The sequence below is a fragment of the Nannospalax galili genome, unplaced genomic scaffold (assembly GCF_000622305.1).
Source record: "Nannospalax galili isolate Female #2095 unplaced genomic scaffold, S.galili_v1.0 scaffold380, whole genome shotgun sequence".
NCBI lineage: Eukaryota > Metazoa > Chordata > Mammalia > Rodentia > Spalacidae > Nannospalax > Nannospalax galili.
The window spans coordinates 2839742-2863048 of record NW_008348568.1 but is presented as its reverse complement, the minus strand read 5'-3'; the positions used below and the strand labels follow the sequence as shown (position 1 = coordinate 2863048).

The 23307-nt window shown below is 42.5% G+C and overlaps 1 pseudogene; it reads left to right on the top strand.

The window, feature by feature from the left end:
• Positions 1-16971: 16971 nt before the first annotated feature.
• On the top strand, positions 16972-17394 carry LOC103743929 (annotated as a pseudogene).
• Positions 17395-23307: the final 5913 nt, after the last annotated feature.

The following is a 23307-nucleotide window of genomic DNA, read 5'->3' as shown; positions in this document are numbered from 1 at the left end:
CTCTGTATTAGTTATTCTTCTGTTACTGTGATAAAGCACCCTGACTAAGGGAACTTATAAAAGGAATAGCTTATTTGAGCTTACAGTTTCAAAGGCCTCAGAGTTCAGCGTGACAGGCACATGGTGGCAGGAGACGGATGGAGCAGAAAGTGGAGCCTACACATCAAGTAGGCACGGGAAGCAGAGAGTGGCAGGAAATCCAGCCTCCAGTGACGTGCTTCCTCCCACATGGCTATGCCTTCTAAGACTTTCCAAAACAGAGCCACCAACTGGGAACAAAATGTCCAAATACTTGGAGTCAGTGGAGCACATTCTCATTCAAACCATCACAGATTCAAAGTGATAACACTGGGTGCTGCCAAAGTTTGTGGAATCCCAATATCTAGGCTAATCTGGAAGCTGCAACATCAGCCATCCCCAAACACTGAGAAATTCGAACTTCTGACACATATGTAAGAGCTGTTATAGTTGATGACTAGGAATCCTGAGACCCAAGTCCTGAAAAAAGATAGTAACACAAGGTAGGGTTCTACATGCTGTGCCCCAACCTGTTCATTGCTGTCTGTTGTATCCACCAAACACCAAGGGAGAACAGCTCTTGAGTTTCTCCTTATTTACTTGCAATTTCTACCTGAATCATGAAAAAAAGCCCCAACTAGCTGATTGGTAACCATTTTATAAACCTATTGTTATTATAATATAAACTACAAAAAGTACATTTTGGGAAATGTTCATTTCAGATAGAGTAGGTTGGGGAATATGTGCCAAGAATATTAGCAGTTGTTTGCAGCTTGCTTTTATAAATTGGCCAGGCTAGGATAAAGACTTACTTTAAACAACCAAAGTGGAACAGAAGTATGTATGTTCACAGGCATACATCATTCACACACCCACCAGCTCCTGTTTCCACCTTCCCATTCCATTTACATATGTACACTTCTACATAAGCATCCCATCTGATCAAGGTCTTTCAACCCCCTCTTCATTCAACAAGGCATGCTGACTGTGACCCTGTACTGGCTCCATGTGTTCCCTAGCCTCATGTTGTTTGCACTCTGCCAGGGGAAGAAAGTAAGTACAAGAATGCATTGAGAACCCAACCATACGAACTAGGGACACAGCTAGACAGGAAAGGGGTACCACACTGCAAGGACACAGTTAAGGGAGGGCACCACAGTCCAGTGTTGGAGGAAGAAACTTGAATCAGGGGACTTTGACATCTTTAGACAAGATCTTCTTTTCGGAGCCATAGAAATGTCTTATTATTCTTGTCCGTCCCATATTTTATCTATATTATCAGTCAAGAAGGGAGCAAGAAGAGAGTGGGGACCATTAAATTCAGTGTCAGAGTGATTGAGTCAAGTGCCAGGGTCCTCCTGAAAATGTTACCTGAAGATAACTCCCACAATACAAGCCATGGTTCCTTCCCACGGTCCTTTAAGATTTTCATAAATCCTCCTGGTCAGCAGGAAACTACTAACACTCACTGCACAGCAGTTACGTGTATCCTTTTGATTTTCATGAGGTGATACATAATCATTACTAATCCAGCCAAATAATTCAGCCTCATTGAGTTAGTGGCCCCAGCAGTTTGTGAACATGACATTAACAACAACAAAACTCAAGTGTGTCCTTGGCTTTGTTCATGACCCCAGAACCAAATTATTGGTATTTAGAGATGCCTCAGAAAGAGGTTTGCTTAAGGCACCAGTGTCTTTATTAATTTTTAAACAAGACAAATTGGTTCATTCTACAGCTCAGACACATTTACTTACCTAGTCTGATGCAGTCATTAAGCACTACTGTCACCCTCTGTGAAACAGGCTGCAGAGTGTCTGACAAACAAGCAGAGAGAGATGCAAGTAAGCTCTATAAGGTGGAGAAAATGTAAAAAGCATGGGAGGAAATGGAGGGCAAGGCTCCATAGAGAAGGTCCTAGTTATTTCTATTGCTGTGATCAAACACAGACCAAGACCAGCTATGGGGGGTATTTACCTTACACTTCCACATCACCCTCCATCATTGAGGAAAGACCAGGCAAGAACTCAAACAGGAACCAGGACACAGAACTGAATTAGACACCATGGAGAAACACTACTCACTGCTTGCTCCCCTGGCTTGCTTAACTACTTTTCTTACACAGCCTAGGCCCACCTGCCCACAAATAGAACTGCCCATAGTGGGCAGCCCTCCTCCATCAATTAGCAATCAAGAAAAGCCTCCACAGACATGGCCACAGGCTAGTTCAATGGAGACAATTCCTCAGTTGAGGCTCCCTCTTCCCAGGTGAGTCTAGTTTGTGTCAAGTTGATAAAAACTAATCCACACAGAGAAATTCCTGGGTTAGAGGCCATGTAAGGTATATATAAAACAATTTGCCAGGCAGGTGGGGAGAGGAGAAGGTGAGGGACAAGAGTAGCTCCCACACAGAAGACAGCATTTCCAAATGCTCAGAGATGGGAAGAACTTTGAACCTTTGAAAGCCAAATTGCAATATGCTTGTAGTAGCAAGGTCGGTAAGCCTAGAAGTGGTGAGCTACAGGTGAGGAGCAACTGGAAGCTGCACATGATGCATTAAGACGTTTGGGCTTACAAGCGGCCAAAATGTCGAGAATAAGGGACTACAGAGTGGGTATCCTGAGACAGGATTCCTATATTAAACCTCTGTCATCCAGGGCTCAGGAACAATTGTGGAAAAGGGGGCGGAGAGATTAAGAGGCAGAGGTGGTGGATGACCATAAGGAAATAGTTTTCTGGGCAGCTGGGAACTTGCTCATATGAACTTACTGCAATGGTGACAGCATAAAGAAGCTTCTTTTGCAACAGACAAAGATTATTATGGAGTTCTTCAACTGGACACACACAGAGACTGTGAATTACCCAAGCCTAGGTGACACATCTACAATGGAAGCTCTACACCTAAGGCTCACACAAAACATAGAACAAGGGGTACAGAGAACACTAATGCATCTCTCAGTTCTCAGTAATGAAGCTCCTCATGCAACAGAGGGCCAGGAACACAAAAGGTCACAAATGACCAAAGCATAGAGAATAAGAGCCTGCTGAGTCCTGTCTTTGGACAGGATACCTGTATTAAACTCCACCCACCCTGGGCTCAGGGACCACTGGGGAAGAGGTGGTGGAAAGATTGTAAGAGCCAGGGAGGAGGTGCAGGACTATATGGAGAGAGAGTTCTACGTGTTCCTGGGACCCTGCTCATACGAACCTACAGCAATGGTGACAGCATGCACAAGACCCATGCAAACTCAAACCAGACAAAAACCTAGCATAGAACTGGGGAAATGAGTAAGAAGCCTCAGCCTTAGTTGAGGAACTATTGGCAACTGATCACTGCTGGGTGAGGGAGATTTGATCTATAAGGAAGTAATGCTAGACGTATTGACCAGGTTCCAGTGGATGGACTCACACTAAAGGGACATCTGGGGACACAAACTTGACTCAATAAGCCTTAACATATGTGACAGAATGTATGAAATATGGCAAGGGGGGGATCCATGGAGGGATACAGGTAGGGGAAGTGATCTAAATATGATCAAGATGTACAATATAAAATGCACAAAAATTCAATTAATTTTTTTTAAGTTAGAGCTTTCATCTCCAAAGAATATTCAGTAAAAATGCAGTTGCAATTGGACTTGAGTTTCAGAAACATCACCTTTCCACAGTGTGAAGGACACACTGGAATGAAATAAACTAACACTGGCAATGAGCAGCAGCAGCAGGAGTTTGGTTGAGAAAAAACGGTTGCTCTCATATTACTTCCCAAGCCTGTTTCCTCCATATCGGTCTCTGCTCCAGACTCAACCTGAAATTGTTGCTTGTTTGTGTTTATCTCTAACTTCTCCCCAGGAATCCAGCATTGAGGTATGCCAAAATGGGTGAGGGTTGGGGGGAAGCTCCTGGAGCTTTATAATGCAGATATTCCACATTCTTTTTCAAGTCTCTTCCAGGGCCTCAGCCCTGGAGAACATCATCTCTGCCAATGAGAATTCCTGATTGTGATGCAGACCTCCTTTAACCTCACACACACCATAGAAACTTTCACTTGCTGGCTGGTACACCCAGACCATACATTCTTATTGGCATAGGAATAGAATAAGTGAAAAAATAAATGAAGCAACTTGATTGGTCCAGGTTACCCCATGTAGTGAAAGGCAGGGTCTGATCCATGATTGACACAGCAAAGTGGCACATTAAAATCAATTATTATGTGTTGTCTCAAAAACAATTGACAGCAGGTGAGTAGATCAATAAACTAATCTATGTAGCCTATTGAGATATATCCAGCCCCCGAAAATAAGCTATCAAATCACAGAAAACACAGAGACAAATTTCATGTATATTTCTAGAAAGAAGCTAATGTGGAGCTACACACTAGATGATCCCAACACTAAGACATTTTGGAAAGGGAAAACAACAGAAACTGTAGAGAGATCGGTGGTTGCCAGGGACTAGAAGAGAGAGGGATGAACTAGTGACAGACAGAGGGCGTTTAAGAAAATCGCCTCAAAGGAGATAAGAGATAGTTCATTCTGGAGCCAAATGTGAGTGAATATGGCCTAGGAACACAGATTCAGGTTGCTCCAACTTCCGTGTTCCCATGTAGAAACAGTTTCATGAAGTTATTTTAATAGCAGAACAAAGAAAATTCATAAATCAAGATACTTTCCAAATACATTCATGGAAACATTAAATACGTAGTTATGTGGGACCCTGAGACCCTCTTCATTCACCTGCTACCCCCAGTCCCTCCAGACCCCCACTAATTGCTCTTTTAGCTTCTGTAAAATGCTTGGTTGCTGCTTTAGGCATGCCTAGACATGCCCTGGCATGCCCTGACCCCCACCTACTACCCCCCACTCCAGGAAACTATAGATTAAGCAAGCCCAGGCATGAAACTGACCTATAAGGTAAAAACGGAGACTCCTGGCCCCACAGATAACAGTCAGCACATTCCACAGCCCTGAGAATAACACCTCCCGATAAGAAACTTCCAGGGCTGCATCTTACACATCGAATCAGTTTAAAATTATGTTGGTACGCGTGGGCTCCTTGAACCAACCAAAATGTAACTTCGGTATCCCCCTCCTCTCTTCGTCTAAAACCTATAAAAGGCTCCACCCTCCCTTACTCCGGGCTCTCAGCATGGATCCGTTAAGTTGGTGAGGCCTGAGAGCCCGAGCTTGAGCCTGAATAAACCATAAACCTTGCTTTTGCATTTTGGTGTGTTGGGTCCTCGGTGGTCTTTTTGGGGTCCTGTGGATGAGGTACAACACTTACAGCAAAAGAGCAGTTTCAGCCATACCCTTCAGATATTATCTGATAATGCTCGGCCTTTTAGTTTGTGGAAGCTGGTGGTCTACTGTGTTAATACATTCCAAAATGTTTTTTTTTTTAATCTGTTAAGTCACAGGCTATTAAGTCAGTATCAGAGGTGGGCAAAGAATGGCTATTTAGGGGGCCAAAGATGGCTTGAGATAAATTGTAATTGGGCTTTTGACCTGCAACATTCCAAATCTTCCAGAATCACTGAAGTTCTAATCAATCAATCAGTCTTCTCAGAAGGCTCAGATAAAGTTTAATGCAGTTTCTCTGGAAACTTTCATTCACAGTTATAATATTATATTGGTGGGTACATGCCATATGTTTATCAAAACCTGGAGAATATGCAATCAAGAGTGAATTTAATGTGAACCATCACTTCTAGGAGATCCACCTTGTCAATGCAGGTTCATCAGTATAGCAAATGTACCACTCTGATGGGATGTTGGTAATGGGGGAAATACAGACCTCATTTCTAATAACTTTGCCCAAAGAGAGTGTTCTACCCTCCCCCTTTGCCAAGTCAAGAATTTCAGAAGACATTTCAGTTGGCTTTGACCTGGAATTTACCATTAGAGCTTCACAGCTTCCCCTGGGGAAAGCAGACTCTCCCCTTTGACATAAAGGAGAGCTCCTAGAATTATTATCCAGCTTGTTAATATCTTCCAGCACAACGGGTTTTACTGGTGCAGCCAATATAAACAATTACAGGACTCCATTCTCTCACAACTGATTGTCCAAGTTTCATCATTGTAAGGATACAGTATCTTTTTGTCATAAATGCCATCTATTATAGACCTCTCTTTGCAGCATATAATGATTTTTACTGACTATATATGAAGATAGTTCCATAATTGAACTAATGATTACCAAAATGTAAACTTGATGTCTGGTTTTCTCATTCTCTCCCAGGAACGCCTGGCATTCATTCCTTGCATATAGGAAGAAGAGCTTCCTATATGGGTGTTAACCCAATGCAGAACATGGGTCTACTAAAACTGAAAAGACAAAAACTCTTCCTGAGGGAAGGGAAGGTACAACATCAGGGGTGAGACCTGACTTCAGGAGCCAATCCATGACCATCACTTGCCCCCTTCTGTGAAGAATATACAACAGAAAGACTGGAATGATTTCCCAGTTAGTGCAGAACATAGAAGCGAGTGAAAAGGCCTGAGGCTGAACATCTAAAATACTGCAATGCAGGGTGAGCTGTAATAGAAACAAGGCAGAGGAACAATTTACCTGCCTGCGGTGCCGAGCAAATCTTTGTAGTAGTACTAACTAGTGTACAGATCCTTGAAGAGCAAACGTAGATTTTTCCTGGTAATAAGGGAAGAGAAGCAAAAATGTCAATGAAACTGCCTTGTGCAAAGAGATGCTGCATGAAAAGAACGTCATAAGGAAAATAAACCTGCTTGACCCACCCAAGGCAGGAAGAGAAGAGCAGGAGAGAGACAGAGCTTGAAGGCACAGAGCTCAGTTCCTGAGATCTTAGAGCAAGCTGGGCTGCAGCTTGGACACGGGGTGGGAGGCAAGGGCGTTCTGCATGGTGTACACTTGTGAAGGTCCTCTGCCTGCATTGCACAAGTGAATGATCCAAACTCACTTCTTTCCAGCACTTCTGCATTTCTGAATGTGTTTATTTTGCCTTTGTTTAGCTTAAAAGCTTGTATGTGGCATAAAATGACCACCCACTCCCAGCCCCAGGCTGCTTACTGGGAGAGGTCTCTCTTTTAGTCATGCACATCTTTGAAAATGTCTGTGTCCCTCTGAAAACTAGAAAAGTAAGAAGAAAGGAAGGAAAAAGAAGAATAGAGGAAAGAATTGAAAAGGAAACTTCAATTGTTAGATGGTACCCTAGGCTGCTTTCTTTTCACTGGATGCCCCCTTTGATTGCTGAGAGAAGTCCCTGACAAAGGCCTGGCCCACCCCCTGAGGGGGGGTGGCTTTAAGGTAGATGAGTTGCAAACCATGAGTATGGCAAGCTACAGCACTGAGCCCCGCATCTCTTGCCTGTTGTGAAACTTTAGGAGAATCAAACCCACCAAGTGGCATCAGTAAGAACAACTGACAGGTAGCAAAAGGACCAGCTCTGACCTGAAAAGCAGCACACCATGAATGGCAAAGGACAAGGGAAAATGGCAGGAGGCACCAGGAGCCAAGTAGCGGTGATGGCATTGACTGAGCCAGGCACAAAGAGACAGAGAGACTACAGGTCATGTTTTTCTTGAATGAAGTCTTTCTAATCCTGGACACACTAAATGCATTAGTGGTGCATGGATCAATGAGTCAACTACTGCTCCAGACTGTTTTCCAGATACAGATATAGAAACCAAGAGAAAATGCTATACCACAGTTATCACAGTTGACTTCAACACATTCAGATGTTCTTCCAGATGACTGCAGCCAGGATCAAATCTGATCTCATGTTACTAGATGCTTCCTCCCAGCTCATACTGTATGGTGTAATATTGTTTTATGAGAAAACAACCAGCTTCATAAATTTTCATTTAAAATTCATAGAGGCAGAAATAAAATTTTTATGTAAGAAAAGGCATTCGTAAGAGGATGTTCACTTGTTCTCTCGGCAACTAGAAGGCTTATAGGGACTGGCTCGCTGGAGGTTTGATGTCCTCTGTCCTAGATTAATTCAGAGCTGGTCGAGAGAGGACAGAAGCAAGTTAGAAATCAGTCTCCATAGCACTGAAGTGATGGAAGGTTACTCTCACCTTTGCTGGCAGCTGGATCTAAATTAAACTTCTGCTATTTTTTAAATTTAGTTGTTAATTTAGGGCCTGGAGGTTTGTTTATTTTTTATGATAGAGGTGATAGCAGAACTTGGAAAGAGATGGAAAATAAATATCTCCAGTAGTTTTCCTAATGCAGGAGCTAGGCATCACCTCAATCATATTGGAGATCACAAGCATCACTTTAACTTTTAAGAAGTTTAAATGTAGCACATTTTTTCTGTTCAAGAGTTACAACCTTGTCTTTCTCACCAGTTGCTTCAATGTTGTGACCAGTTTTGAGTTAAGTGTCTGACAATATTTACTCGGGGCTGTTTTCAGATTATAGAAAATGAGCACGTACTCCTTTATCTAAGTGCATGATGGGAAGAAATAACAGAGAGCCCATCTCCATCATAATCATTACCATCATGACCATATCCACCACCACTATTATCATCATCACCGCCACAACCATCATCACTACCACAACCATGATCACCACCACAACCATCATCATCATTACCACCACCACCATCATCACCACCCAACTATCATCACCTCCACAACCATCATCATCACCATCACCATCATCACAACCACCACCACCATCATTACTACAACCATCATCACTGCCGTCATCATCACCACCACAACCGTCATCATCACCACCACAACTATCATCATCACTGTCACCACCATCCTCACCACCACCATCCTCATCCTCACCACCACCATCCTCATCCTCACCACCACCATCCTCACCACCACCATCCTCACCACCACCATCATTACTACAACCATCATCACTGCCGTCATCATCACCACCACAACCATCATCATCACCACCACAACTATCATCATCACTATCACCACCATCCTCACCACCACCATCCTCATCATCACCACCACCATCCTCATCATCACCACCACCATCCTCATCACCACCATCCTCACCACCACCATCCTCACCACCACCATCCTCACCACCACCATCCTCATCGTCACCACCACCATCCTCACCACCACCATCCTCACCACCACCATCCTCACCACCACCATCCTCATCACCACCACCATCATCATCATCACAACCATCATCATCACACCATCATCACCACCATCACCAGCACCAGCACAACAATCATCATTACTACCATCATCCTCATTACCAACACCATCATCATCACTACCACCATCATCACCGTCACCGTCACCGTCACATTCATCATCATTTTGCCATTATCACTGTCATCGTTAAAAGTCCCAGGCTCTCATCCATGCTTCCCATGTGCATCACTTCATAGGAGACATACCCATGCTCGAAGGAAGGTCCTATTATGGTTCTATTATTTTGAGGATGTGGAAATTGAAGCACCAAGAGGTAGTATGAATTACATCACTGAAATGTTATACATGGGGCTTAGACTGAAATGTAGGTTTTTTGATCGCATATTTTATATTGCCAACTCAAATGCTGTATATATTAGAGTGAATCTGAATCTTGAGGTTGATCAACTTCAGAATAAGAAAATCGAACATAAACACAAAGAGCACTGGACTGAGAGTCAAAGATTGTTTATGGTCTAGCCTATCAATAATTTTTTTTATCACTTTAGCCATATTCTTTTTACCTGGACCTTAGTTTCCCAAGCTATACTATAAGAGGTTAGACCAGTTGTCCTCCGATTTCCCTTAAACTGTGACATTCAGTCATATGATAATTTTAGGGACTACCTATTCATACTAGGTATCCTCAAAGGAAAAGAGCATGTGCTCTGAGTTTGCTCATTTGCAAGTGAAAAGATTGATATATGAGAGCTGTACTGAGAGAGGCCAGAATCTGTCTGATAAATTTTGCAAAAGTTGGGTTAATATTCCCACCTTGTGTTTAATCTTCCCCCACATCCACTGAGAACTAGCACTCCCACGTCACTCAAGCACCAGCAGAGGCTCTCAACCCCTGAGGCTCTGCAGGCACCAGAAGCTTTAAAGACTGAAAATGATAAGCAATGCTTGCTTTTATAATCATGTTCTTTGCTTCACGAAAAGATCTATTAAATGAACCCTTTAAATAGCAATCTTTTTAGCACATTTAAAAGTAATTGAATTTACTTCTTTAGAAACACATTTACCATATCAAGCAAGACCTACCTTTATCTGCAACCAGACTTTTGAATATTTATCAGTCTAACAGAAGCAGGGACATTTTCTTCTTATAAAGGAAAAGATATAAATTCACTGACTGAGAGCACATTCACTCATGCCATCCTACTTACTGAGTATTAAGTCTGGACTAGATACTGGTAAAACCAGAATAAGTAAGATTGGTGGAACAAGGTTCTTCACGGAACTTTCAAGCCTACTGTGGTAGTAGGAAATTTCAAATGTTAGAACTTAAAATGAAGTGTATTCTAAGAAGTGTAGGGGAAGTCTAAGTTTTATACATATACCAACAGTGAACATGCCAGAAAGGACTTCCGAGAGAACATGACACTTGTACTAACACATGAGACCAAATTGATAAATCAAAACAGCAAGTGATGAAAGGTGAATGAATGAGTAAAGGGGGAAGACTGTTGGGGGGGGGCTGAGTACAAAGACACGGAGGAAAGGGAATATGACATTCTGAAAATCTCCTGGAAATAATAAAGATGTTTTAAAATGAGGCTGCTCATATAGGTAGGGGCAAACTGAAGAAGAGCCATACATCCTTCTGAAGATCTCAAGAGGAACTTAATTTCTCAGGTTCATAAGCCATAGTCTGAAACACATGTGTTTTAGAATTAAAAAGACCTAAGTTTCCTTCCACCTGTGAAATTCAGTGCCATAGCTAAAGGCAAAGGTAAGACTAAGGAGATAGCTTTACTTCATTGGAGGAATAAAGAGATCAGACTGGGGGGCTGGAGATTCAGCGATTAAAAGCATTAGCTGCTCTTGCAGAGGACCCAGGTTTGGTTCCCAGCACCCACATGGTGGCTAACAATTATCTGTAATTCCAGGTCTGGATAATTTGATGCTCTCTTCTGATTTCTGTGGACACTGCATTGAGGAGAGTCCTGGCTTGGGGATTTACTTGGCGGCCTTGATAAAGGCACAATGAACCCACAGGATCATCAGCTCAAGCCTTGTGAGCATACTCCAAGGTGGCCTGACCCTCACCCCATGTTGCCCCACCCAGTGAATTCCCCATTTTTTTTTTCTCTCTGTACAAAGCCTGCCCAGTCCCTTGTGGTGCAGTCTCAGTGACGGTTGGCCTCACCTTTAAGGTGATTGGCTATGGTGGCACTCGTGGAGCCCAGTGATTGGTACCTATTCCCTATAAAGCCTGCCACACTTCCTAATAAAGTTTAGATCTATGTCACAGAACCTGGTCTCTGGTGTCTGCATGTCATCTGACTGACACTATCACCTCACCCCCAATCCCCGGGGACCTCCGATATTGCAACATTGTATGACATGGGTACACTTACATGCATGCCCAAGCAAGACGTCTATTCATATACATAAAATAAAAATAATAAAATATTTTTTCTTTTTTTATTGAATTTTTTGTGTATTTTATCCAGAACAGCTCAAACAATCTTAATCATCTTTATACCCCCATGAGGGGAGGAGCTATGGGAGACCAGGCTGGATGTCACCCCTTTATATAGTCAGTAGTTATTCACCTAATACTATGTTCCAGATACACAATTACATAGAGGTGGTCATAAACAAGTAACTGAAAATAATATATAATTTTTATTTTTAAATAACCATAAAGCTAGGTTTTATGAAGTGCTATAAAAGAAATGTTACGATAAAGGAGATCTACCATAAATCCACAGAAAATAACGCACTACAAGATAAAACATTAGAAACGTCAGAATAAGGCAAGACTGACGATATCATTTCCATCCAGCATTGTAATGGAGATGCCAGTCAATGCAATAAAACAAGAAAAACTAAAAGTGCAAAAATATTAAGGAGAAGAAGAAAGGAAACTGCTACTTTTCACAGGCAGTTGAAAAATAGACTATTTCAAGCCACTTGAATTTATATTTGAAGCACATAAAAGTTGAAGGGTTTCTGTAACATGCTAATACAGAACACATAAACAATTCTTACCAATCTATCCAAAGAGGCAAATGGTCAAAGAGGAAAGTGGCAAAATATCTACATAAGCAGGTCAAAGGGGTTGAAACACAAGTAACAAAGAAACGTAATGCACAAGATAAAACAAAACTATCATATTTTGAAAGGAGGGAAGGAACAGAAGGAAGGGGGGACAGAAGGAGGGAAAGAGAGAGGGACCAAAAGAAGAAGGGAAAGGAAGCACAGGAGGGAGGAGGGACTGCATCTGACCTGAAACCACTTCCCGTGAAAGCTAGCTCTCATAGCTTTGGAGAGTACTATGAAGGTGCCAAGGGAAAAAACATCAATCGATGGTCCAACAGCAGCTTCAAGACCAATAACCACATCAATGGCCAGCCCAGCATATGACATTGGTGAAATAGTGGCACTTTTATCCTGGGGGCAATCAACAGTTACCTAACTGGAATAAAAGTCCACTCAATGGGAGGAAACTCAAGTGTGGTACTGTAAACATATCCAAATCATATGGCTGGGATGGTCATAGATCTTGGAGAAAACTAAGATGGTCACATCCCTGGACTAATGTGATTTCTTACTATGTGAAAAATATGTATCCTTATATTCACAGACAAATATCCCAGTCACTACTCATCAAAGAAGCTCATTTTGCACGAGTTGGAGACTATTACCAAGTACCACAACTGGTCACACATGGACATTGTCTATGAATGGCCCAGGCCTAAGTGACACATCAACAATGCAACCTCTACACCTAAGGCTCATGGAACACAGAACAGGGGTAAAGACGAGCACACTAACGAATCTCTCAGTTCTCATTAATGAAGCTCCCTCATGCAGCAGAGGGACAGGAACATAAAAGATCACAAATAGCCAAAGGATAGAGATCAAGATTCTGCTGGTCCTTGAACAGGACTCTATATTAAACTTCACGCACCCAAGGCTCAGGGACCATCTCGGAAGAGGGGGCAGAAAGATTGTAAGGGCCAGGGAGGAGGTTCAGACCATATGGAAACAAGAGTCCTACAAGCTCCTGGAAGCTTGCTCATATGAATCCATGGCAATAGTGTCAGCATATACAAGTCCCATACAAATTCAGGCAGACAAAAGCCCAACATAGAACTGGGAAAATGAACAGCAGACCCCAGTCTTATCTGAAGAAATATTGGCAATTGATTGCTGCTAAGTGAAGAAAAGTTGATTTTCCTAAAACAAGGGACTCTAGATAGGCTGACTGGACCTCAGTGGATGGACTTGCACTGGGACGGTCTGGTGACACTGACTTGACACAGTGGGCCTTAAAAGGAATGACAGAGTATATGGGCTCCAGTGGGAGGGTGAGGGGGGCGATGGGAGAGTGCCGTTGGGGACAGGGGTATAAAGATAATTAAGACTAGTTAAGATGTTCTGTATGAAATACACAAAAGTTCTATAAAAACAAATTAAAAAAAAACTTTTGAATCAATTGTAATAATATCTATCTAGAAAGGCAAACATGGATAAACATACTAGAGACAATCTTACAGAGCAAGTTAAACCTTGATCTTCAAGACTGACAATACAGTACAGTTAATTAGAGTGAAAAACTACAAGCTCTCTGTGATGGTTTATATTGTCAACCTGACAGGATCTGGACCTCACCTTAGAGAATTGCTGGGCATGTGTGTTTCATTTTTATCTGGATTAGGTTTATTGAGGTAGGAAGACCCACCCTAACTGTAGGCAGCATGGTTCCCTGCGCTGGGTTCCTAGACCATATAGCAAAGGGGAAAGCTAGCTGAGTACCAGCTTTCCTCACTCTCTGCTTCCTGGATGTGGATGCAACAGACCAGAGGCCTCCTGCTCTTGAACCATGCTTTTCCTGTCACGATGTGCTGGATCCCTGAGCTGTAACCATGGTTAATCCTTCCTCCCTTAAGTTTGCTTCTTGTCAGCTGTTTTTCCCACAGCAATGAGAAAAGTAACTAATGTACCATCTAAAGGCCTCCACAGGGGAGTTGGCAGATTATCTGCGGCACAGTTACAGAAGGAAAACCAGACAATATGAATGTTCTAAGTACTACAAATGCTAGTATAGATGAATCAAAACATCAGAACACTGAAGTCACAAAGATCGAATTGAAAAAAGATACTAATACAAATTTTAATAAAGTCTTCCAGATAATATGTTATGCATGTATATATGTTTATATGCACATATATACATTACATATGTATACATACGTATACATTAAAAACATGCATGGTGAAAACAAAAGAACATAAAGTTAAAACGAATATTGTCTCAGGAGAAATAAGAAAGAGAATTGGAATTATACACCACTCGAATTTATTTTATTTTCAAATGTTTAAGGATCAAACACAGGACTCTTCACACGTCAAGCAAGTACTTGATCACCCTCTTATCTGCTTTTGTCATTGGTGTACAAAACATGAATAACTAGCAAAAGCAACTTAAGGAAGTTTGATTTCAGTGCAGGGTTCATCATAGCAGTGAGATCATGGCGGCTAAGTGAGATGTAGCTGGTCACATGACATCTGTATTCAGGAAGCAGAGATGGATGCTAGTGCTAATCTTTTTCCTTTCTCCTTTTTTTACTCAGTTTGGACCCCATCCCACGGGATGGGAGTGGCCACATTCAGGATAGAACTTCTCAGTTAATCCTTTCTGGAAAAGAGCTCACATCCAAAGGTCTCCCCCATTCACACTGTAGGTGTTCCTTAACCTGATCATGTCAGCAATTTAAACCAGCTACCACAGTCACTGAGCTACATACATCCCAAGTCATTCTTTTTGTTTGTTTTTCTTTGTTGTGTTGTTCTGTTTTGAGATAGGATTCCCTCATATACCTCAGTGTGGCCTTAAACTTCGTGCACTGTCTTTGGATTTGTGACTCTCCTGCCTCTACATCCTGAGTGCTAGAATTATAGGTACATAACCACCATGCCTGGCATCAAGATTTGGATTGTATGCAGTCAAAATTTTATAGCAATCATTGGAAGGGAGGGAAAGAATTCTCAAATTTTGTATTACACCTAAGAGTATAAATAGAGGCTAGGAAGTATTCATGAGACTCTTAAACATGGACAGGTTACTAGTCTACAAAATATTTTCTTAATAGTCCAACTGCACATGAGAACTGATCACTGGTAATCTATTGTTATATAACAAACTACTCTGAAACGTAGGTTTGAGTAAGAACCTGTTGTCTCAGCAGTTAGGAGGGTCAGGCTCATAGAACTTACACTGATGGGTGATGCTGGAATTCGATCTCATGGGTTACAGTAAGATGGGTTCTAGACATCTGAAGGCTTGAGCAGAATTGGAAGAATTGCTTCAGATACGACTCACTCAAGAAGTTAGCTCTGCTGGTTAGGGAAACCTCTCTTTATGCACACATGGGGCTCCTGTGTGTCCTTGTGACATAGCAACTGCCTCCACCATAAGAAAGTTCTTCCAAAGGTATCCAACAGAAGCTGCTGTATCTATCCTCAGTCTCTCTGGAAGTACACACCATAGCTTCTGCTTTATTTTATTCAACACAAACCAGCTGTCAAGCATAGACCACACTCAAGCAGAAGCTCCAATTATCAAAGGGAAGAGTGTGTTAAGAATTTATGGATATACAGAAGTCAACATTATCTAAAGGGATATGTTCAGGGATATTCCTCAAACTGTGGATAGCGCCAAAGTCATATGCACTGTGTGTTTTCACTATGCATTTTCCCATCCATGAATGCCTGTCATAAAGTTTTATTTGTTAATTAGGCACAGTAAGACATTAAAAATAACTAATAGAATAACTGTAACAACATGGTATAATAAGAGCTAAGTGAAATACAGCCTCCATGTCTTTTATAACTGTACTATCACTTTTTCATTTAAAAAAGGCAATTTACAGCCTTTACTTGGCCTACAGTAAAAGTTCTATTTAACATTTTTTAAATTGGCTTCTTAAATTTATTTGGCCTTTGGCATTTATTCTTATGTCAATGATAATATAATGCGATCAACTGATGCTTCTGTGGGGAACTACATTGAAAACTTTAAGGTTTATTCATTAACTTCACAACAGCCCTCTATTAGAGGTGTTTTCACTGTACTCAAGACTCAGAGGATGAAATTACCAAACACAGGACAAAGATCTAGGGAGTATTTGAGTCCAGAATGACCTGGTACCTGGGCCAATGGCTTCAGACCAAATATGCCAATTTGTCCTGGAGAGCCTTTTCTGGAAGACACTTCCCTAGCTTCTCTTCTGAATACCCCTCTTTCCTTCCCACCTCATGCCCTGATAATGTACCCGTCCACTCATCTCAGTAGAAATCTTACAGCTTCATCCTTGCTTCTATTAAGTCCTAAACAGAGATGTTCCATGAATGACTGAATCCCAACCAACTGATTATTTAGCAAAACAACCTTCCATGAGAAAAAGCATGCAAAAAGATTGTTTATTTCTCTCCTGGATGGAAATTCACATGCTGTTCCATGTCACTGAACCAACAGAGGCAGGGGGATTCCCACAAAGAACAGCCCAACCTGTTCAGAGGACAGGTAGATGGAGTCTAAAGAAAGGAGCAGGTGAAGGTGGCAGTGGCCACGCAGGGGGCCCTGCTGTTGCTGTGGGTGCCACGACCCAGCCTGATGTGGCAGTGGGAAGCCCACAGCAGTTGGCTGCGATGTCCCAGAGGGCAGCAGGGGATGTGGCAACAAAACCACAGGCAGGCGGCTCAGCCGGCTTCTTCTGAGCAGGAGAAGTTGGGTACTCCAGGCTGATCTGATCTGACCCGAGTCCTGCTAACTAGTATGAATCCCCTGTCTCCTTATTTAAATATGGATCCACAATATCTTCTTCAGGATTCTGATGAGTTTATTTTGCCTACTGGAGGTAATAAAACCTGGGGCAGATTTGAACTAGCCTTCTTTACCATTGGAGGACACTGCATGACGGGCGCTGCATTTGGGGCAATGAACGATCTTTGGCTAAAATTGAAGGAAACTCAGAACATGGCCTGGCCCACACCAGGAAATGTACAGAGTTTGAATACGCTGACTAGGCCAGGGGCACTTTGGGATACTACTCTAGGTTCTCTGGCTTTGCTCCATAGTGCATTTGGTGTTATCATGGAGAAAAAACGAGGTGCAGAAGATGACCTCAACACAGTAGCAGCCGGAATCATGACAGGCATGTTGCGCAAATGTACAGGTGGTCTTCGAAGAGTGGTATGAGGTGGTCTGGCAGGACCGGCACTTACCAGCCCCTATGCACTATATAACAACTGGGAGCACATGAAAGGTGCCTTGTACCAACAGTCATTGTGAGTGAGATTTTGCCACCTCAGGAATAGGGGACATTTCATAGCCATTCAGATCAATTAATAAGTCAGTGTGGAGTTGCTTTCTCTCATTTATCTACAAAAACTTTGAACAACTGGAGATTCTGATTTGCTGTGATGAAGATCAAGGATAAGATTGCCTAGGATAACAGTGCTTGCCCTTAGTGAGTTGAAGCCAAACCCTTTGGTGGCTCGCTGAGTAATGTTCCTCTTCCCCTTTGCAGATGATCTTGTACCTTTTTCTTTCCTACCTTAAACTGGAAAAATCACTCTCGGAATTTAGGTCATACTTATTTTCAGCACTTTATCACCGTGTTTATTCGTTTAAAAGTTTTAAACTAATGTTACCCTGTATTCCTAATAAAGGGTGAAAATAGAAAAAAGAAAGGAAAGGAAAGAAAAGAAAGGAACCTCAAATGTCAGGGTCATTCTAAGGTGTGTCCTAGGGAACCTATGGGCAGAAGAAAGTGCAGCGTGTTCTCAGGACAGGCAGTAAGGTGTCTATCTAGGCATGTATACATCGAAGGGGCAGAGCTATGGAGTCCATAGGGGCTTGAGGGATTTGTTGCAGAGCTGGGGCTACTTTCTTTAGGCGTTTTAGGCAGCCATCTGAATGCTTTCATAAGTATCTAAATGTTCAATACCCTGTTAGGCCCATGGCTATGGAGGAAAGCACACAGCTGTGTGTGTTATGAAGTGTCAAAGTGCTTTGTTTATCAGGACAGAGAAAAGAACGGGGAAAAAGTGAGGACCACTACCAAAAGAGCGAGAGAGAAACAAATAGAGACAGAGACCAAGTGTTTACTGCATCACCACCTGCAGTAGAGGCCACCGGAAACAGTCAACACTGCTCTCTCTCAGTTCAGGAGAAGCATCTGAGCATCAGAAGGATCTAGCGTGACACACAGCTCTGAAACATGAGGTAGCAATGAGCTTGCTAATTATTAGCCCGGAATTCATCCTTGGGTAGCTGGAGGAGATCTTCTGTCTTGCTTTGGGAATTCCCAGTGTCTTTCCTTCAGATAAAGACTGCCAAGCTGATAAACTGAAAATGTCTCTAAAAGGCCTGCAGTTGTCTAGACTGATGAGGAAATTCAGCATGAAATATTAATATCTCTTATTGAACGTGGACTTCAGACAGCGTCAAGGTCCTCCCCGGCCTTCTCCAAACAGCCACTGCTTTCTCTGCTCTGTTGTTATTTTTATTGATATTATTTAGCCAGACATAGTCTGCCTTCTAATGGCAGTGCTATTCCCTCCCTGACAGTCATCTCTGCACATCTTACAGCCTTGGAGGTGGTCAGAGGATGATTTCTGTCCTTCTATTACTGTTTGTCATTTTGCCTTCAATCATAAATGTCCAGGGTAAGTTTCCAGGGAGATCTAATCAAGTGCCTGTTGTAGGATTTTACAAGGTGTCTCTCCCGAAGAAAAAGTTGAAAAAAGGCTGCGGCTCAGTTAGACAGACCTCAGTTCTCCCTGTTCTGTAGGTGTGTGATCCTGATTTAGCCCTTTCTCTTTGCTGAGTCCTGGTCACTTCACCTGTGGACTGTTCTGACTAGTGATGTCATTTTCATGCATACATCAGACACGACTGCGGCACACATAGTACTTGTTTCATAAGTGAGTTTTCTTTTATCCTAACTTTTAAAGAGCTCTGAGGCCATGCACGGCGGCTCATGTCTTTTAATCCCAGCATGAGGGAAGCAGAAGCGGGAGAATCACCACAAGTAAGAGGCCAGCCTAGTTTAAACAGAAAGTTCTAGGCCAGCCAGGGGTATATAGGGATCTCCTGTCTCAAAAAAAAATCTAAACAAATTAGTTCAATAACCTGTGAATATTAAGATGGGAGGTTTCCCACATAGGTAAAGTCTGGTATAAACATGGGCACAGCCTATGATAGCTTTGGAAGTCTTAGGACGTACCTTAGGGGTTGATGGCAGCAGAGTGGTCCAGCATGCCCCAGAGGACTGTGTCATGAGAATTATATGTACCCTCTTCATACCATCTTCTGTGTCTTGAACTCATCCCATCGCCAACATCTCCATATCCTTGGAGCCATTGCAGTGTGACAATGGTCAACCTAGGCCAGAATTACTTTGGCCCACTGTTCAGTTGCCAGTATGAAGGCATTGTCCCATCTCTGCAAAGAAAGAGATGTCCTTGTTTCTGAGCAGCAGTTCCGGGAAGAGGATTGGAGATGGTGAGATGAATCAGACACAGTTCTTGTATGTGTGCAGACTGTCAATTTATGAGATAGGGAAGATCCTTCCTCTAGAGTGATAGGGAAAGCCTATAAACCACATAATCGGGGTAAAGACTTCCCAGACAGAGAGGCTACCTATACTGAGGGGAAAGGGTGAGCACTAACTCCAAAGAACAAGGTGAAAGAAAGGCTGACAGAAGAGGGGAGAGAAAACCTGAGCCAGGTGTAACACACAATGATGAGCTGTTCCGGCCAAAGATTTCCTCTAGAGCATTAAGTAGAGAATGACATGATTACATCTATTGGTCATGAAGGCATTCATTCTCATACTTCAGGATTTATTGAACAAGTTTGTCTGAGGAGCTCGGCTCTGTCCTGCAGACCAGTCCGGGGAAACCCGCCCCGGGGTAAGTTTAGGGAAAGGTGAGTGCGCTCTCCACCGTTCCGCCAGCCCTCCACTCCAAGGACAATCAGACGTGACAGGGAGTCAGGTCAAGCAGGAACTCATTTATTGCAGGCCTTACAGAGCTTATAAAGGCATCTGGAAATCCCCCTCCCCCTGAGGGTGTCCAATCAGTTTAAAGGTCAATCGAGCAGGAAGGCAGCACTTCATGGATCTTAAGGATGATCATGCACTGATTATGCACTCCTCAGCAGTGCGGAAGTATCCGTCAGCCAGTCTGAAGACTTTCAAAACAAGTCAGGCGGTGCCTCTCCCACTTCCTCTCAGCATCATCTTTGTTGATTTGTTCTGACCACTTATGAGAGCCCTGCACAAGTTTAACACTGTCATGACAACTACCATTAAAGTTTCAGCTTACGTATTTTCCCATTTGTTACTGAACTCATCATTTAAATGATGCAACATATCTAACATGTTGATACATCAGTCAACGCCATCTGATAAGCAGTAGAGACCTTGGCCCATCCAGGGAGCACTGGAGCTGGGATGGCCTTCAGAGTTGCCCCTACTGGGGTGAGGTGACCAGGTCTAGTGTCACAGATTGGCTAGTCATTAGCTATCATGTCCAGGGAAGACACATAACCTTGGGTGGGTAAATTCTGAGTAAGGACAGTTCCTTTTAAAATATACATCTGAACTTTTGACCTGAAAATCCAGACCCTGGGGAAGGGTATACCGACTCTAAGAGAGGGTCTGGGCAGAATACCCTAGATCCCACCTCAGGCTTATGCAACATCTGGCACTGTATGTTTATTTCTGTCCTCTAGAATGGCTAGTAGAAATCAAGTAGGAAGACATAACTACCCTAAACGCATGCACCTTCTAGTATGTATGTGGCTACCCAGATGAAAGGAAGTCTGAGAAAAAAAGCTTTTGCTTTTTACCTGTTTGCCTTCACATTGTGCTGGGAAAACGATTGACCCCGTTGGCACCTCACTGCCTTAGCTGAGCTGAGCCGCCAGTGTTACTGCCGTTCTTTGCTGATGTAAGGACTTGGCTTCTTTGACTTTCCAATGTGAACTGAAGAGGGTGGCTATGTAGGATCCCCCATGTCTTAAGTACCAAGCTGGTAATACATTTTCATTCTGTGGGTTCTGTTCCTCCAACATGCTCTGAAATTCTAAATTTCTTGTTTCCTATAGAAGTGTATTTTGTGTGTGTGTGTGTGTGTGTGTGTGTGTGTGTGCGCGCGCGCGCGCGCGCGCGCGCATGTCTGTGTTTGGCTAGTCTCTGCCTGGATTTGAAGTAAAGAAGTAAAAAGAAAACCGTGTCTCAGCTCTGTCTGCATCTGTGCTGATGGCCAGGGACTAGGAAGGGCTTAGCATGCTTGCATCCACGAAGCAGGGTTTCTAGTGTCCACATGCTATCTTCGTGGGCACTGGAAAACAACTAACGGGGTGGTAGCAACAGAGTACCTCATGGTCGCATCACCGACTATATCTGATGACTTTGCAACTGCTTAGCTGTGGCCATGGCCCTATATAGAGATGGCTCCAAAGTCAGAAGTTTGCTGATCTTGGAAAAAGCAGTCATTTTTGTGGGGGCTCAGCTGTGGGGTGAGATCCTGAAGGCAACTTTCAGACTCAGAAGCTGCTGTATTTAGTTTCAGTTAATAAGTGTATCACATATATTTAGCTGTATTTTTTTAGTTTGTTAGTATAAGCAATACTACACCCATGTCTCCTTTTGAGTGTATAACATGCATGTTTCTGGGGGTACAAAGGCATGTCTTCAATGACTACTAGACAGTTCCAGAGGGTTGCTTCATCACTTCATGTTCCCCTAGTGAAATACAAGTCTGATTTCTCTACATCAGCAACAACCCTCGAAACTGTCATACGATTTTATTTTTGCCAATCAGCGTAATGTGATTTCATTTAACTGTTTTAGTTTTATTTCTCCAAAGAATTAGAGACACTGAGTACTTTTCATAATTATATTCACCATTCCTGTTTGCTACTTATTTCCTCTCCAGATCTTACTGCTCAGTAGTTCTTCTTTGCCTTATTGATTTGAAAACTTGATTTCTGTGACCTGGCTGCTAATTTTTTTGTTGTTATGTGTGTTATGCATGTGGTCTCCTAACCAATGACTTATCTTGTAAGTTCTAATTTTGTCGTTTAATTATGCAGAAGATTTAAATGTCTTAACGGTGGGACAAAGCTGTCATCCCATAGTGGTTGAAAAGTTGTCTGGCCGAACCACGAGCTTGTAACCACTGTAACCACTAATGCACTAAAACTAAGGTTTTAGCCACCCATTCAAAGGAATGAGTAACTTTTCAAGCCGAGATCTGTAATTATGATTATCACATTTCTTAATGCAATTTGACATTTGTCTATGCCAAGAGGGTACATGAAAGCAAAAAGTAAAATTCTTCAGTTTTGAGTCATTCTACTTGAGATTCAAGTGTGGGAATGAAAAAGATCAAATAATCACATTATGCTAGCCTGAATTACAGGCTCATTATTGGCCGGGAACTGGTAGGTCATCTTGTTTGACAGTTTCACCAAGAGCATCAAGGACAGAGCATCAGATCTTCAAACTGGAGCACTAATACATTCTTCGGATCTAGGCAGATCAACACCCAGCAGGGAAACCTGTAGGTGTGTACTACAAATGTGTGGCAGGATAAATATGGGCTAAAGGACACTAATTCCTCAGCTGTTGTAAAAGGGGTCTACATTACAGAAGCACAATACAACATGGTCAATTCTTGATAACAGATTTGTATGAGGCTGAGAAAGAACTCTCAAGTCAGCCTAGGCATTAGAGGATCAGGGGACTTAAGCCAGACAGAAAGGTAGTACTGCAGGCAGAGGAAACAGCAGACTTTTGAAGAAAGGGAAATAGAACAAATAAGCCATGATCTAGGATCTTTTAATTGATGAATTCCGAGCTGATGGTTACAAAATGGCTACAAAGAGACACAGGATTCTGCCCCTAATATCTAAGCATACTAAACATGCTATATATTCTTTAGCTCTGTCTTTCAAGTGAGCCACACAAGTCCAGAGCCCATGGAAGAGATATGGGGTTTTTATCTTGTTTAATTTATTTACTACTTAACTTTTAAAAAACAGAATCTTTATTCCATATATCACGGTCTTTTTTTCAATCCGAAGCGTGTCTTACTC